This window comes from Balaenoptera physalus (assembly GCF_965194825.1).
Source record: "Balaenoptera physalus genome assembly, chromosome: 12".
NCBI lineage: Eukaryota > Metazoa > Chordata > Mammalia > Artiodactyla > Balaenopteridae > Balaenoptera > Balaenoptera physalus.
In genome coordinates, this window is record NC_138897.1 from 64,422,818 (window position 1) to 64,438,412 (window position 15,595).

The following is a 15,595-nucleotide window of genomic DNA, read 5'->3' on the forward strand; positions in this document are numbered from 1 at the left end:
GTAATATACGAGAGCAAAAGAGTTGCCTATCATAGTTAGTGTTTTGCCGTACAGTTGCCAATTAGATTTATGTTGCTCCAAGTTTTCATTTTTGTTGACTGCCCTGTACCCTCTGTATGGGAGCCTTCGTGCTACTCACCCTCTGATGCAGGAGATAGACAACCCCCGCCCCCTACAACTAAATTGTGAGAGAAGAGCTTAGTTCCTTGGTTCTCAGTAACAGCGATCAAAAAGAGGTTCCTGTATTTACAGGGAGCCAGAGGACACTATCAGTCATGCGCCTGGTAACAGAAGTAATCAGGCCTGAGTTATTAACCTTTGACTCACTAACTACTGATCAATACTCCCTTTCAAGCCAAGGAGCAAGATTGTATTGTTCCACTTATGAAGAGAGCACTCTCTCTTTCAAGAATACCCTTTCCTTTAAACTGCTTACATATGTGTAATGTATTTGTGGAGTAGTGACCAGTATGGCACTAGGAAGCATGGGCTATTGTATCTGACTTTCTAAGTGTCATCTTTCTTTAGCTCTGGGTAGCATAGTTTCATTTCAAAGCAAGCCATCTCCTTATTTTCCAAGCCTATACTTCATCTAACTTTATGTGCTTTTGATTTTTTTTTTTTTGGCCTATATTTTCCACTAAAATATAGTCTCTCTCTCTTTACTATTCTCTTTTCTTCACTATTGTATCCCAAGTGCCCAGATTAGTGTCTGGCCACTGTAGTAGCTCAATAAATTAATGAATTCTTACCAAATGGCCAAGATAAAATGGAAGGATTTTTAACAGTATGTCAACCTATTTGTGCCTACTATGTGCCAGAAACACAATAGGCATTAGTGATACAAAGAGAAATGAGATGAAGAGCCTGCCTTGAGAATGTAGCCCTTGACCTTTCAGACCAATAGGATTTTTAGAAAAAAGCTTGAAATAAGGGGCAACATTTCAAAATCAAGAGGCTTCAGATATAAATCTGGACGTCAGCTTCCCATTAAAAACAGACAAACAGGGCTTCCCTGGTGGCACAGTGGTTGGGAATCTGCCTGCCAATGCAGGGAACACGGGTTCAAGCCCTGGTCTGGGAAGATCCCACATGCCGCGGAGCAACGGGGCCCGTGAGCCACAACTACTGAGCGTGCGCGTCTGGAGCCTGTGCTCCGCAACAAGAGAGGCTGCGACAGTGAGAGGCCCGCGCACCGTGATGAAGAGTGGCCCCCGCTCGCCGCAACTAGAGAAAGCCCTTGCACAGAAACGGAGACCCAACACAGTCAAAAATAAATAAATAAACAAACAAACAAACCAAAAAAACCCCCAAAGGATCCAGCAACTGAGGCTTCCATGGGCTCCATTACACACCTGTCCCTGTTACTCTTCAACACTGAAGCTGGGTGTCCATTGTAATTTCTTTTGGGGCCTGCCCATTTTATTTTATTAAAGTGAGTAGCCAGTGTAAAGTGTACTTGCCAGTTACTCAGGCTCGGGGTCAGACTGCCAGACGCTGTTCATCACCTACACCGTTTCCTACTATGTGACCTTGGGCAGCCTGCTTCAGCTGCTTAGTAGACTAGCTAGCATCCGACACCAAGGAAGCGCCTGATAATTGTAAGCTGCATTATTACTGTTACCGCTTTTAATCACAGCTGTTGACGTAAAGAGGAGTAGAACATTTTTGGTACCTATCCCCCAAACTTACTCATGCAGGGAAGAGACTCAGGAATACTAAGCATTTGTTGCGAGGAGGGAAAGCAATTCCTTATTTCACAAACATTCTATATTTACATTCTGTTGTAAGGATAAAAGAGAACGAAGGATTACAAATTCTCAGTTCTGTTGAAACAAATGGTTGGAATTATCTTTAGAATCATGTGATTTTTAGAGAAGCTAAGCTCCTAGACCCTTATTCAGAATCGAGAGTGAAAATGTTAACATGTGTTCAAAATGATTTCACTTACAAAATGAAAGGTAGCTGAAGATGAAGCTAGATATCTTGTTTTTCAAAGATTTCCTAAGTTATATACAAATAACATATACAACATTTTTTAGTGAAGGTATAGTATAAAATGGCTATGAGTATTTCTGATGTTTATCTCAATATACCATAAACTTCCTGAAAGAGGACAAAAATAGAGGAGGAAAAGAGCCAACTGTTCCTGAAAAACAAACATAGAAGCTCCCCAAGGTTATCCTAGGAATTCTAATTCTATAGCAATGTTAAAACTTTTGTCAAGGGCATATTGTTTCCTAATAGCATAACTGTTCATTATAATGGGAATGATTTGATTAAAATGGAATTAGTGGTGAATAGAAAGTAAATATTTTGTTTGTGGAAAAGACTAGAGTTGGCAACTTCTCCCCTCCTTTAAAAAATGTTTGGAACCATGGTCTCTATATTCTGCAGCCAGCAGAGGTGGGACCGAGCCATACATGCCCTTGAACTCCAACCCTGTATGGCCTTCCCTCTCCAGTAAGTGGGTTTCTTTTTTTTAACCTTGGCAGTGTGCAGAGAGAGGTAACACCCCCCATTCCTCTGCACCAGAGCTCAGTATTTCTACCCTGTAAGCAGGGGTCTTGCTGGGGCTGGGGGAGCCAGAAATGGCAATAAACGTTTGTTGACCTGGGCTAAAAAAAAAAATCCAGGAATGTACCACATATTTAGTGGTACATTCCTGGATTGAAATTAATTAATTAGAAAGACGTTTATTTCAAGGTGCCAACTCTTGTTCAGTTAAGCATTAATGTAGGTCTGTGTGAGCTTACAAACATATACATAGGTACACCAAATTCTGGGGCATAGTAGGTACACTTTTCTAGAGCGTTCGGAAAGAGTAATGGAAATAGGATTCTTAGGAGAGAATGAGGTATTTATAGGTCATTCTTTATGTGAAAGCTGAAACCAGAGTTGGTGGCTCTGGTTTCTTTTTACAGTGGGGTCCCTGCTGATTGTAGGTGCCTCCATATGTAGAGCTGTTGGAAAACATCTGGCACATTTCCTTTGATCGTGTCATTTGGCTTAACATTTGGCCAGTTGCTCTGTCCATTTTTAACCTGCTCAGCTCTCCCTGATCATTAATCCTTAATGTATCCGAAAAAATTCAGGGAACTTAGAGTGTTGTAGAATCATTTTCATGTGTATGAAGATGATAACTTTCCCTTAACTTTTTATTTTGATGTAATTTTAGACTTCCGAAAATTTGCAGAAGTGGTGCAGTAAGTTCCCGTGTAACCTTCTCCCGCTTCCCTAATCTTCCCTAAGATTAATATCTTGCAGAACTGTGTTCTATTATCAAAACCAAAAAATTAACACTGCTACAGTACTATTAACTAAACTATAGACTTTATTCTGATTTCACCAGTTTTTCCATTAGAATTGGAATTTTTCTGTTGTAGAATTGAATCCGGGATCCCACATTGGATTTAGTCATGACTCCCAAACCTCCTACAATCCATGACAGTCTGTTGTCTTTTCTGACTTGGCACTTTTGGAGTACCAGTTGGTTGTTTTGTAGGAAGTCCCTCAATTTGGATGGGTCTTATGTCTTCTCATGACTGGACTGAAGTTATGCGTTTTGGGTGAGAATTCCACAGAATGATGTCAGGCCTTTCTCAGTGCATCATTTGGGGGGGTTCACGATGTCGCTGTCTCGTTAATGTTGATGTTAGCTCTGAACACCTGGTTAAGGTGTTGTCTGCCAGGTTTCCCTATGTAATTAATAAATATCTTGGGAAAGATACGTTTTGACGGTGTTAACATCCTGTTTCTCCTCAAACTTTCCTCCTCTGATTTTCACGTCCATCTACGGATCTTGCCAGTAACATTTATTACAGTGATGTTCTAATAGTGATTTTCAGTTTTTCTCAGTCCTCCTACGTTTGACTTATTTTACGTACTATAAAATCCACATTCAGTATTCTCTCTGATTTTATTATTTGTGCTTTTTTGCCTCTAAAAAGTCAACCAAATGTAATCTAACCTGTTTTTTTTTCACAGTTTTGCCACAAAGTACAATAAAATGGCTTAGTTTTATCTGATCTGAGTTCATGAAACCTATAAATTCCCTAATTTTCAAAATCCATGATTTTTTGAAAGCAAAATTTTATTACAGGCTTAATAGAAAAAATAATCAGAAAGTTGCTAAATTAAATGCTGTGTTCAGAGAGGGTGGTTATTAGGTCCCACTTTGCCTGGCACTTGTTACTGAGGCTGTCCTTCTGTTTTCTTGGCACTATGCTTGCATCTGATGGGAAACATTTTCCCCTTACCAGTGTTCCAGAGATGTTACTTGAACATTTGCAAATGTATCGTAACTAAAGCAAACATTCTAATTTGCATATAATCAAAATTTCTTCTTATTCCATCCTTAAACCAAACTATTTCACTTTTGAAGTCATATCCATTCTCTGTTTTCTCAATCTGTGGTCTCTAGATACCGGTTCTAGCAAAGATTAGAAGTAGAATGTTATATAGAAAAGCAAATGAAGGGAGTAAAATGTTCCTCAGAAGAAAATTTTGGAAACAAAGTTTATCCATTTAAACAGTAGACTTCATTTTGTTTTTAAGCCTCTTTGGATGAATATATGAAGTCAAATCTATCTTTAGTGCAGAAAAGAACCTTTTCTAAACGACTATCATCATTAAGTCAGTAGGAATTACAGTGCTGTAGTACAGGCACTGATTGAGATGTTGATGCCTTGCTCGCTTTAAAAGTAAATAGCCTGAGAGTGGCATGGACATATATACACTACCAAACGTAAAATAGCTAGCTAGTGGGAAGCAGCCGCATAGCACAGGGAGATCAGCTCAGTGCTTTGTGACCACCTAGGGGGGTGGGATAGGGAGGGTGGGAGGGAGGGAGACACAAGAGGGAGGAGATAGGGGGATATATGTATATGTATAGCTGATTCACTTTGTTATACAGCAGAAACTAACACACCACTGTAAAGCAATTATACTCCAATAAAGATGTTAAAAAAAAGTAAATAGCCTATATTGGTGTATTGTTTTATTGATTATATAATTTAAATATTATTTATTATTGTTGTTGTTTTCCTTCTTTTCAGGCAGACCTTAAAGCCTTTAGCAGTACTTTTGTTCTTTCTAATATTCTATTTTTAACATGCTTTGTAATTTACTTTTGATTAGATAATCAAGCTTGTTGGAACTGTGTAAAGAGAATGCTGCTCAAAGAACTAAAATGTATAATCTAACAAAAGATTTTGATAGCATTTATTTCAGTTTCCTTGAGAATTTTTTGGTTTGCTTGTTTGCTTTCAGTTTCTTGCTATGTTCTGGTTACTTGAGTTAGTGAGTTTTGTATAATGTGTTCTTCTTTATAATGGGGAATTTCATGTATCCATTTCTTTGTGATTATTAGAGGATGTGCATCAAAATATTAATGTTGTGTCCAAAAGTGCCTAAAGTGGGAACTAAAGAAAGTAGTAGATTGTTTTACTATATATCATCTTCCTAAATATCTGTGGTTTATGACACATTCTTTGAGTATCAAATGTGTTACATCATTCTTCAGTAAATGAATATTATAGGTAAAACTATCCATTTGACAGGCATTAAGTGCCAAGTAATTCCAAGTGTGGGAGGACGTATGCTAATATCAAGTTGAGAACCAGCTGTGGTGTCTCATGTTACTCTTAAAAACTAATTAAACCTATGCATTCCATTTCTGATCCCTTCGATGAATAGATGATTGCTGCACACAAACACACAATACCAAAGACAGGAAGGAGAAGGAGACCCTGGAAACCAAAGGCAGAATAGTATGTAGTAGTTTTAAATTGTGAAACACTTGAGATATATTTGTACTATTTTAATAATTCTAAGTTGTGGTGCTGATTATCTTTTACGTATAAGAGATAAATCTTTACTATGTTAAATTTTGTGGTCAGCCACAGAATTTGCTTTTGTACATCTGTAATGTATAGGGACAAGAATTCCTTTGAAGTTTCCTGTTCAGTATTGATTTATGAAAATCAATTTAGAAAACACTGGACAGTGCCTTTGGCTTTATACAAAGGCCCATCAATGGATTTATATTTTTATAGAGCTGTAGAGAAACCTGACAGGTGTTTAGAAAACTAAAATGACATTATAACTGATAATATGATATTTGATCTCTTTCCTGCCCCCTTTTCCCTACCTTCATTACCATACTGAAAAATTCACGTAGTAGCCAAAGTTAACAGGTCAGTGGTTGGGAATAAACCCATATTTAAGTGGCTGCGCTGTAAAGCGAAACACAAGAGGATAAATGTAGCTAAAGAAGTAAGGACTAGACCTCCTTTCTGAAGACTTCCTTCACAATAGTAGCCAGAAGGGTTTTTACCTACCATAACAATAATGATCCGTTGGTAATTCATCACGCACAGTCCTGTAGTGTCAATTCTTTAAAAAAAAAAAAGGTGCCAGGTTTTATTGATAGCTTACTGAGCCTGACATGCACTATCTCATTTAATCCTCACCACAATCCAGTGACATGGGAGGAAACTGAGGCACAGAGAAATAGCCCAAGATCACACAGCAAGATAATGACAGCCCTTCTAAAACTGGTGCTTTTAACCCATTATTTAAATCTTGAAACATTATTTAGTATATTGTGGATTTAGTGTTTTTCTGCCACAATTTGGTTATAGGTTTATTGAGAGCAGGGACAGTATTATCATATCCCTGCTTAGCAACCAGCAATACTAACTTTCACATAGTAGATATTATACTCAGTTTTGATTTAGTCTTTCCTTTTGCAGTCATGTCTATTCTGTGTTAATGGAATGAGCATGGAGCAAGTTAAATATGAATGGATATAAATAGTTTTTTTGAGAAATTTTGTTGCCATGTGAAGGAAGTAAAATAATAGGATTTTTTAAAATTTAAAAGCTATGTACTTGCCCATCTTGCAGTCTTATTTAGGTAACTATATTTTAAAATAGACAAAATGTACTACAGAAGTCATTCAACTTGACCAGGAAAGTGAGATCCAAGCAATGAGTTATAGGAAATCTTCCTAGGGCTCTTTTTTAGGCAGAAGGAGGGGAGGGCAACTTTTAATCCTCGAACCCTTAGGTTCATGTTCTTAGAATTTTTCATGTTAGTTTTATTAACCATTTTCTTTAACTACTAAGATAGATTTCTATGGTTAAAAACTTATTTTTCACTTTGTTCCTTCCATGTGACTTCTAACAGTTCTTAATGCAGGGTTGAGAAGCAATGCTCCATGAGAATTAATGGGGTTTTCCTCTCCTGTCTCCTAATATTCAATCAAGTTTTCACCTTATCTTGATTTTGAAGCCAACCAAGGGACAAGCAGGTCCTGAACCATGCCTTTGTGAAGACCAGTTCTGTTCAAAATGGTGCTCAGAAACTTAGGATAAGTTAAGATAGGTTGTGCAATCCAGTCCGGACCCCGAGCCATCCCTGGTCTCCCATCAGCCTGAGCGCAGCCCCTATCCCTCAGTGACCTTGGAGCCATCGATAATGCTGAACCTAAATTGGGCTTCAAGGATTTCTGTTTAGGAAACAAACCCAGGGCCCATTGTAGTCTGGACTTGAATCTTCTGGAGAGGTCAGCATCAGAGTGGCCTCCAGGCACTTGTGTTCATTTTCTGAGGTATTCATTTTGATCAACTTTGTTTTTTAGAACACTGGAACTACAGAGGCTGGACAGTCATTTTAGTTATACCTAAACAGTTTGGTCTGGGCTTCTCTGCCAACTGCCATGTCTTTAGAAGTCTTCTCTAACTATTTTTAACTAGCCAACTTGTTCAGAGTGTATTACTAATAGGAACTAAACATCATGAAAGACCAGTAATGAGTGAGGACTAATCTCTGTGGTACAGCTGGGAAGCAAAGTATGGAAAAGTGTCTTGTCGAAAACCTCACAAGGAATAACCAACTTGTTGAGCCAGGCTCTGAATTTGTTCTGCTGACCCCTCGTCTCCTGCTTGCATTACCACGGCACCTACTCAGGCCCACAGCTTGGACCAATGTGCTCTGGGAGCAGTCAGGCCACCAGCAAGGAAAACATGGAGGAGGGGAAAACTGGCTCGCAGATGGGAGAACATTAAAGGTCTAGGACTGGAGAAAAGGTGGTAACCGTTAATGAGAACGACATTTCCTTAGCTTCCTTTCAAACACTGTTACAACTCCCCTTGCACGTTATCTCAGCAAACGTAACTTGGAGAGTCTCGAAAACACTTGCTGCGACTTTTCATTGGCATCTTGAAGAAAAACATTTGCTGACCTCAATAGAGTAAGCAATTAAATGGGAAAAGAGCTGACTGTAAGTTTCCGTAGATTCTGTTTTGAAAAAACAGAGGATGCCTGGCCCCTGTGATTTTTAACATACCACAACTTAACTTCTCTCCTCCTCATTTACAAAGCTCAGTGATTACAAGGTCGACTTGGCAACTGTTTTTGTAAAATCAAAATTGTGCTTAGTTGCAGAAGGCTCCACTCCAGAGGACTCCCACCTCTTCAGTTGCTGGAAGCATGTAATTGGAAAAAGCAGGCCCTGCTCTGCTTGTTTAAAGCTGTGTCATCCTTTGTGGGGCAGTGAGTCAACACCAGCTAAAACAACATGAGTCATTGCTTAGAAGAAGCCCAAGTGAAGCTGATTTCAATTATACTTATCCTAAACAAACATGATACTTCTCTTATCCAGACTCTTAAAAAAGTTCTTATTGTGGGAGTTAAAAAAATTAGCACCAATTCTCTTTAGTATCCATGGAAGTACTTTGCACTCAGAGGACTTTTTAATGGGTCTTAAGGAGGAACTCTCTTCAGTTAATCAAATTTTACACTGACTTATTCTCTCTTCTGTCTCTTCCACTCCCCAACCCCACGCTGCTCATACCCGATTCAGATCATTACTATTTTAATCTGGTTTCAGAGCTATTGGATTAAAATCCATAAAATCAAAATTGTGATCTTGTAACTGTTTGCTCCTTCTGTTCCAGGATCCCCCAGTGTCTTTTCTTCTCTGGAGTATAACAGGTGGCTTTAAGGCGCACCGTGACTATTTGGAAGGCTAATGCCCTTGTCCAAGTAAAGATGATGAGAGCCTAGACTAGGGTTGTTCGAATATGGATGGAAGGGAGTAATGGAGTCTTTGGGAAGACAAGCAATGAAGTTGGTATGATTTGGTAATTAAATGCATACTGGGGACCAGGAAAAAAGTCTTGAGTTTTTGTTTTAGAGTGTTATTAACTGAAATTGAGAATTCTGGTGGATGAGCAGATTGGGGGTGGGAGAAGTTTAGCCTGTGAAATTTTGAGCTCAGTGTATATACCCAGCTGATAGCTGGCTATACAAGTTGGAAGCTTGGAGATCAAGGCCAAGACTTCTAAGCTATTTATTCATGGGAATCTTCAGCATTTGAGAGGTAGTGAAAACTGGGACTGGATGAGATCTGGCAGGAGAGAATAGAGAATAGAGTCTCTATAGAGACAGCAGGGGAGCACAGATGGAAACCCGAGGAGCAGTGCCAGTTAGGGAAAGGCAGAGCTTTGGGAGCCTCTGATGGAGACCAGAATGGAGCATTCTGGAAGCCAAGGCATTAGGTTCAGAATGAGTGGACAACCATAGCAAGATAGCTAAGTGACCAATAAGGTCAAGACTAAAAATTGTCCACCGGATTTGTAGTGTGGATAACAATGAAGATCTTTGCGAGCGTGTGTTTAATGGAAGTGAGAGGTGGAAGCCTGTCTGCTGCAGGTTGAAGAGTGAGTGTGAGGTAAGGAAATAGAGGCATCAAGTGGAACCTGTTGTAGGAGCTTAGCTTATGGGAAGGTGAAGAGACCGAAGGGGGGAGCTTTTAAAACTTAGCAAAAAGAGCTGAAAATTGGCTGAACGTCAAGAAGGAAACCTAGCATTTCTAGAATGCAAGATTTAAACACATTTAGTCTCCTATTTATAATCCTTTGATAACATTTTTGCATTTAGGATGAATCTTTATCACTAGCCCCACAGTAGTGCTTAAGCACTTCTGGAACAGGAGCATTGTCTGTTTTCTTCATTGCTGAATCCTTCACTACCTTCCCCCCGCCCCGCCCCCTCCCCCCCCCCCCATTAAAGGGCCTGGCACTCAGCAGTCTTAACAAATTGTTGCTGAGTAAACACAGTGGGGGCTGATTTGTGGAAATGTGGCCTCTCCTCAGGTTGAGAAGCATCACTTCCTTTGTGAGGTCTTCCCTGACTGCTTCCTCCTCAAGCCACGTTGGTCACTTCCACCTTTGTGCCTCCTCTACCTCTACTTTCTTCTAGTATTGCACTTACCCACTACTTACGGTAGTACTTACGTAGCTGACCTCTCTAAAGCCAAGGAGTTTGGTGATGCCCTGGACCATGTCTTATTCATCTCCGTGTCCCTGGCCTAATTCAGTGACAGGTACATATATGCTTTTTGAGTAAATTAACAATTAATTCATTAAATAATGGTGAAGATAATATTCCTTTTAAATGTATGATGATAGTTTCATAATTTGCTATTATTTTTGACCCTAGAAGTATTAGAAACCTTGGATTGGTGTTGTGTTGGAGAATATACTGTTCTGACCTTGCATACTACCTGCTTTCCCAGAATCTGCTAAATTAGCCTTTAGTCATAGGATAACATGAACTCTTGGTAATATGCTATGAAGTAAAGAATAATTAATAAAAATCAAAACTGGCAACAATTGTAAATGAACATGCCATGACACATAAAACTGAGAGCAGTATGGATAATTAATAGAAGGTAAATATACCCTCCATTGGTTTAAAGATTAAATTTTGCTCAAGGGTCATTTTACTCATTAAAAGAAGAAAAACTTGAACTCCTGATTTTTACAATAAAAGTGAAATTGAACAGCCATCTATTGAGCCTCTGTATGCCATACACTCTGTCAGGTTCTGGGGCTGCAAAAATGGTTTAATAGTCCTTCAGTGAGAATAGATGGACTGTTAACAGGCATTTCAGCTGCATCTGAAGTGCAGCTCCTTGAGGGTAGAAAGGAAGTCTCTCTCTCTCTCTCTCTGTCTCCCCAGCATTAGCCCACTGGCCCAGAACAGACTCTCAGTATTTGAATGGTTGAAAGAATGATTGAGGAAAAACTCATGAGGTGCTCTGGGAAAGCAGAGAAGGTGTAACTAACACTCAGGGCTCAAATGGATGTGGGTGAGAAAGGGGTCAAGGGAAGCATCTGGGAGGAGTCATAACTAGATTAAGCCTTAAAGAATGAGCATGAGTTAGTAGGAAGAATGAGAGTGGGAAGAGTTTTTGGCAGAAGAACCAGTCTGAGGAAAAGGGACAGCGATTGTAGCCACAGTTGCTGGTGTCCTGAGGCCACGTAATATAAGACCAGCCAGCGAGGGGAGAGACCACTTACTGTGCATTTTGGGTAAAACGATGAAGGTCAGACTGAACTCGGTTACATGCCCAGCTTCTTCATTAGAATAATGAAGGGCTTCCATGAGCTGACCTCTAGATCCCTTCTAACCCGTAAATTCTCTTTTTCTCAATTGTTAAGTTGGAAATGAAGGTAATTAGATAATTCTAGACTTTTAACCAAAACACGGGTTCAGACCTGTACTAATTTTGTAATAACACTTTTCCCCTTCTCATTTAACTCTGCCTATTTAAATGATCTCTTGGGTACTTAATGCTGTCTGTGCAGTAAGCATGTATTGTTGCCTAATTTAGTACCTTTGATTACTCTTAAGTAGAGTTTGGTTCATTTCAAACAAGCTACCAAAGTCAGATTAATATATCAGTAAGGTATTTGTCTTTCAGCTTTTCTTTGAAAAATATAGCCTGTCCAATAAGCAGAACTGATTTTTATTTCTCAGATGATTGTAGACTGGTAGCCCAGTTAATAGGAGTGCTAGATACTGTTGAAGAATGCCATGGCACTTCATTATTTTTTGTTCAGATTTAAAAGAGCATTTATTAATAACTTAATTTTTTGAAAGATACATTTTTATTAATATCATATGTGCTAGATTTAATACTTCTATTTGGCACAATATTAGAATAAATTTAATGCAAATTAAGTAAAGCAGAGACTTCCAAGAAACATGTGAGCATGTTGTTGTATATCTTCTCTGTGTTTTTTAATAGTCCAACAACACATACACACAATTTAAGGAGACAAATCTGTTTCAACTATTTCCTCATTTTCTGCTTTTGAGTTTTTGTGAAAGAGTAGGTCCCCAAACTGAGATATCCGATGACATATTGCAAGAATGTGCCTGTGAGGGAAATGGGCGCAGAGGCCAAGAGCCACCTCCCCTTCCCCTCACCCTCTTAACCATTCCTATGGGGGGAAATTTATATAATGACCGTGATCCTAAAGATCTTCAAGATTTCTGAAGACATATCCCCAAACAAAAAAAAGCCTTTATTTAGTGATAATAGTCACTTAATAAATTTTAAAGTTGAGATATACTTAATATAGAGTAAAATGCACAGTTAAGGATTCAGCTAGTTGATTTTTAACCCATGTAACTGCCATCCAAAATAAGATATAGAACATTTCCATCACTCTGAAAACGTCCTTCATGCCCCTTTTGCTTCCTGCCAGTTTCTGACTTCTATCACCATACCTTAGTATTGCCTATTCTTGGAAGTCATATAAACAGAACATTACAGTATATATTGTTTTGTGTCTGCTTTCCTTTCCTCAGAGTAATGGCTTTTGAGATTCAAACACATCATTTCATCAGAGCCTGAAAGTGGGAAAAATGTATGTAGACCCTTTGGTGGTTTTATTTTATTGTCGTACTTGATTGTCATCCAGCTGTCCCATAGGCATTGGCTGTTACATAAAAGAGGGGCTAGGTGAGGGAGCAGGTTTAGATGAAAACCCATCACAATATCAAAATCTAGAGACTCATCTCTCCGTGGTGGACCCAGGCAAAATTGGGAAGTAAGAAAATTTATCTTTGGTGCCTGCTCAATTTGCTTTGGCTTGCCTGGGCCCTTCCATTTTCCTTTGCTGTCTCAGATAGGGATCATTTGATTACTACTAGGGGACTATCTGCTTAACACTTGAGGCATTTTGCCTTTCCAAAGCATATATACATTTTGTAACTTCTAATGGTGAAATTCCAGGTCTCATTCAAGGAAGAGAGGCAAGATCTTTCGGTAGGAAGTCACAATCCTCAATGCACATCTTGTAGAACTGAGATTGGCTATGTTTTCCTGCAAAAGAGCAGTATTTTGGGCTTTGCTGGCCATGCAGTCTCTGTTGTAACTCCACCATCATTAGCATGAAAGCAGCAGTTGATAAACCAATAGACATGACTGTACTATAATAAAACTTCATTTACAAAAATGGGCAGTGGGCTGGATGTGGCCCGTGGGCCCTAGAACTCAGTCCCCTAATGTAGACAGCTTCCTGGTCTGCCTACTCGTGAAACTTGTAAGCCTATAATAGCAAGATACAGAGAATTTATTCTCAAGAATACATAAAGCTGAAAGGAATTGGGGGTTGTATTAGTAACAACCTCTCACCTTTCAGCGAGGACACTGAGTCTCAGAGTAGTGACTTTTCAAGGTCACAAGGAGTCAGTGGAAGAAGAGCCCAGACTGTTCAGAACCCCCAGGTCTTTAGCTAGTGTTCTCTGCCCTGTTCAGTTTGTGATGGATATGAGTCACATTACCTCAAATATACTATCAGACTGACATTTGGGGAAACTGTCTTAGCTCACATATTTTAAAGGAATGAAAGGTTGAGAGAGAGAGAGAAAAAAAAAAACTAGGAATTCAGTGGTAGTATTCCGGAAACCAAACCAAGGGTTGGCTAAGAAAGAATGAGGGTTATACATTTAGCAAACAGGTTAATTGATTTAAAAAACCAATATACTGAACACTTTGTCCAAATAATTGTTCTAACATTGTAAGTGTGTGAAAAAAATAAAAATTAAACTGAGAAAATAGAGACCTCTAGATTCTCTGTCATTCAGTTCATTCATCCATTTATTCTTTCTTTTAATTTCTTTCTTAGCACGTATCTTCTGAGTATCTTCCCTGAGGGCACTGTGAAGGATCACAGCTAAACAGGATGGAGTTTCCATGCTTGAGGGGCTGTTAAGGGATCCCGAGACCATTGGGAACCATGTCTTATTTAAATTCATGCCTCTGGAGAGAACACAGGCTTTGCTTCCTAGAGGAGTGGTGTTTTAGTTGGGCACGTGGACATACTGGGTGATGTGGGTATCCTAGTGTATGGGTAGGGTGTGCGGCAAAGAGAGGGTATACAAGGGGGCTCAATTCAGCTTGGATGTACTGAGAAATTGGTGAGGGAAGTAGTGGTAACGTCTATACAAATATTTGCAAGATTTTATTTGTGGGATGGGATTGGCTCAATGAGTGAATTGTCAAAGAGATATTAATTGTCACAGCCAAACCAATGAAAATAAATTAATGAGAGTACCTCACCTTGGGAGGGTGTCTTCAACTCTTTGTACATTTCTTTCAAAATTAATGAGAATTCGTTTTGAAAGAATCAGACTGAAGCATAAATGTAATTCTTTTAGAAGTTTATTACCCACCCCCCTACTCTACTCCCCCAGTCAAATAACTAATACAAAGTAGCTTATATCTTGGGAGTAGGTGGCTTAATGATAATCGCAAACATATGCTGGAATGCTAGTGGTTCAGCCAAAGTCCCATCTTCAGACTTCACATTTAGCATAGCTTTTATTCCCATTAACTTGGCTTGCAGTTGGGTGACACAGCTGGGTATTGTGGATGACAGAATTTTCCTAGTGTTGTGCCCCAGAGGGATACAGGGCAGATGGGGGAGAAGACTAACTCAACACTAATGAAACCCTGACCCCCACATGCATTTTGGTAATTCCATGAAGGCAGGAATGTTACTAATAACAGAGAAGATTTTGTAGGTCATCTCAAACTTGGTCAGCTGCAGTTAAGCCTGTGGCTGCTGGTGTTTGGAATGCACCCCTATTTGTTTTTGGAAAGTGGTGAAGGAGATTCAGTTACAGGTTTTCCATCTTCCTGGAATTATGCTACTCCTAGAATAGAATTCTCCACATACCCGAGTGTGATTGGACCTCAAATTTAGCAAGTATTCAATTAAACAAACCATTTACTGTATCAATATCTACTTTGGGGAACTATTTTACATCCAGAATATCTTTTTTTCTGGTGTTAGGGTGAATTTATTTAAAGCCAAATTACAAAATGTATTGTCAGAATTATCAGATGAACTATTGAAGCAAGGTAACTTTTCACAGACAGCATGTGTAGCAAATACTATCTTTTAATTTGGTATTCATTGCTCAAAGATATACAAATGAAGGCAAAAAGTGATGTATTTTATGTTTCCTTGATATTTCTAGCTTGTGCACCTGAGTTGTATTTTTTTTTTTTTTGAGTTGTATTTTTACATACCGAAATAAGAAGAGTTACTTTTTATCATGTAGTTCTTAGCTTTTTCAAGTCATAGAATGCTTCAAGAATCTAATAAAAGCCTTAGACCTTTATGAAAAGTACACATATGTATGCTGTACAAGTTTGCATGCATTTTCAGGTGATTTGTGGACCGCAGGTTAAGAAGATATTGGTCAAATTATTTAAAATTTCCTC

General features: G+C 38.9%; 1 protein-coding gene across 12 annotated transcripts in view; it reads left to right on the top strand.

Moving 5' to 3' along the window:
* Positions 1–15,595, top strand: part of ARHGAP28 (Rho GTPase activating protein 28) — a 176,838-nt gene that overhangs the window by 20,868 nt on the left and 140,375 nt on the right. The gene's annotated exons all lie outside the window — the stretch shown is intronic.